The 3,000-nt window shown below is 37.5% G+C and overlaps 1 non-coding gene across 1 annotated transcript; it reads right to left on the bottom strand.

Moving 5' to 3' along the window:
- Positions 1-377: 377 nt before the first annotated feature.
- Positions 378-541, bottom strand: LOC111765506 (U1 spliceosomal RNA). Its single transcript, XR_002797821.2, has one exon. It is a non-coding gene; the product is annotated as a U1 spliceosomal RNA (small nuclear RNA).
- Positions 542-3,000: the final 2,459 nt, after the last annotated feature.

The following is a 3,000-nucleotide window of genomic DNA, read 5'->3' as shown; positions in this document are numbered from 1 at the left end:
AGGGGTGGAGGGAGGGTCTCACCAGGGGAACTCAACATCAGATTTGAACAGTCAGAGGAGAGGGAGAACAAACCTGAAGACAAGACAATTGAAATTATCCAGTGTGAGGAACAGAAAGAAAAAAAAATGAAGAAAAACGAACAGAGCCTGAGGAACATATGGAACCTCATCAGGTGTAAAGGTGGACCAGCACACACATCATCAGGTCCCAAAAGGATGAGAGGCGAGCACGCGGGAGAGAGGATTTGAAGAAATAATGGCTGAAAACTTCCCAAATCCAGTGAAGACATGAATATACACACCCTGGAAGCTCAACAAACTCCAAGCAACATAGACTCTATTTTTTTCTCTTCTCTCTCTTTTTTTTTTTTTTAACAGGGGAGAGTGTGATTGCAGTCTCCCGCTACCGTAAAGTATGCAGTAGAGTTTCCCACATTTGGGGAAATCACAGGAGTCAGCACATCCAGGGTGCAATGAATAAAGCCTTGCCCTGGAAAAACAACCTTCGAGATCAAGGTATCTTCCCTTGTCATGTAAGTATAAAGTAAAATTTAAAATCTATGTTAATGGGCATACAACGTATAAAATGTAATCAGAGACAATAACAATATAAAGAGTGAAGGAAGGAGATACACGAGAAGATAATTTGATGCTACCGAAACAAGGTTGTAACTAGTTGAACTAGGTTGCTATTAGATTAAGATGTTTATTTGTTTTTTATTTCTCTCCCTGCCCCCAGTTATCTGCTCTCTCTGTCCATTTGTTGTTAATTGTAATTAGAAAGGTAACCTCTAAGAAAAAAAAAACTAAAAATAGAGAAAATAGGAAAGAAGAATGGAGTCAAAATGGAATACTACTGTGACAGTTTGAATTTTGTGAATCCCAGAAAAGATTATGTTCTTGAACAAATCCATTGCTGTGGATGTGGGACCCTTTGATTGGGGATTCAGTTGAGGGACCTTTGATTAGATAACTTGTTAGATTGATTTAGGACTTTCGATTGACACATCAGTGAGATATGGACTAGTTTGGGTCCCTGCCTTCTTGCTGACTCTTAGATAAACTGAGAACACACAGAGAGGAAGAAGAGACACAGAGAAAGGGAGCTCTGCCATTTTGACCCTGCTGTGTGAGGAGGTGGCTCCAGGTTTACCTACAGCTGCATAAAGACAGAGAAGCCCTGAGAGACTCAAGGAGGTGAGGCCCAGAGATGGATGTCTGGGATTTCACACCTGAGCTTGAGGAGAAAAAAAAGAGAGAGACTGGCAGACATGCCATCTTGCCTCACCATATGGCAGGACTCCAGGACCTGCTAGCAGGTGATCTTTGGTGAGAAAGCATCTCTGATGATGCCTTGGTTTGGACATTTACAGTCTTGGAATGGTAAGATTTACCCCAAATAAAATTCCCATAATAAACCCCAACCCATTTATGCTATATTGCATTGGGAGCCTTCGGCAAACTAAGAAAACTACTGATAAAAATTATATAGAGAAAGCAGAGACCTCTCAGAGCCGTACTTCCTCTTTGAATTCCCTGTTGAGTTTCACCTTGATATCTTTTGAAATTTGAAATCTCCGCCATGGTGGCTAACTCAGATAGTCAATCAAGCCCCCTTGTTTACTACATTTGGCTCAATACAAAATAAGGCCCACATGCCCTAAGCCCTCCCTATAAGATGGACAAACTTTTGTCCAATCGTTGAGTCAAGCTAACGTTTTTTTTATGTCTATAAAAATGATTTACCATCCCTAGAAGCTTGAAGTTGCTTCCAAGTGATCTAACTTCCTTGCTGCTGTAAAATTTTGGTGTCCTGAACAAAACGCTGTTATCTGCAAACTCAACTCTGGTTTGCCTTTTGATATAATAAAATAGTAACTAATCAAAAATAAGCAGCAGTGCAGTAATTGCAATGGATTTTTAGATTTTACACCAAAAAGCATAAGCAATGAAAGAAAAAAATAGATAAATTTTGCTTTGTCAAAATTAAATACTTTTGTACATCAAAAACATTATTGAGGAAGTGAGGCTCTCTCTTCTTGGAGGAGCCTGCACCAAATATCAGTGTGTATTTCCATCCTTCTCTCCCATTTCTCACCAAGTTCTGCTCTTTCCCCCATTTCCCAATAAATTCTTTTACTTGCCTAACTAAGAAAAGAAAAAAGGAAAAAAAGAAAGAAGGTGAAAAGACAACCTAAAAAGTGGGAGAAAATATTTGGAAACCATATATCTGATAAGGGCTTAATATCCAGAATATGTAAAGAACTCCTAAAAATCAACAACAAAAAAAAGACAACTCAATTTAAAAATGAGCCAAGAATTCAAATAGATTTCAAGGATTTGAATAGATTTTTCTCCAAAGAAGATAGGCAAATAGCCAATAAGTAAATGAAAAGATAGCCAACTTCATTATCCATTAAATAAAGTGCAAATTAAAACTGCAATGAGATGCAAATTCATAGCCACTAGGATGGCTATTACTTCAAAACTGAAAGTAACAAGAGTTGGTGTAGATGCAGAAAAATAAGAACTCTTGAATATTATTGATGGGAAAGTAAAATAGTGTAGCACTGTAGAAAACAGTTTGGCAGTTTTTCAGAAAGTTAAACATAGAATTACCTTAGGATCTGGAAATTCCATTCTTAAGTACATACCCCAAAAAATTGAAAGCAAGGATTCAGACAGATATTTGTACACCAATGTTCATCACAACATTATTCACAATAATCAAAAGGTGAAAACAAACCATGTGTCCCTCAACAGATGGATGGATAAACAAAATGTGATATATTCATACAAAGAAATATTATTCAGCCACAAAAAATGAAGTACTAGTAAGTGCTACAGAATGGACTAACCTTGAAAACATCCCTTGAGTGAAATAATCCAGACACAAAAAGACACAAAGGTATGCTCTCACTGATATGAAATACTTAGACAAGCAAATTCATAGAGACAGAAAGCAGAATAGTGGTTACCAGGGATGGAGAATGGGGTACT

The sequence above is a fragment of the Dasypus novemcinctus genome, chromosome 9, assembly GCF_030445035.2.
Source record: "Dasypus novemcinctus isolate mDasNov1 chromosome 9, mDasNov1.1.hap2, whole genome shotgun sequence".
NCBI classification, from domain to species: domain Eukaryota; kingdom Metazoa; phylum Chordata; class Mammalia; order Cingulata; family Dasypodidae; genus Dasypus; species Dasypus novemcinctus.
Note: the sequence above shows the minus strand (reverse complement) of the source record. Positions and strands in the feature narration are given on the sequence as shown.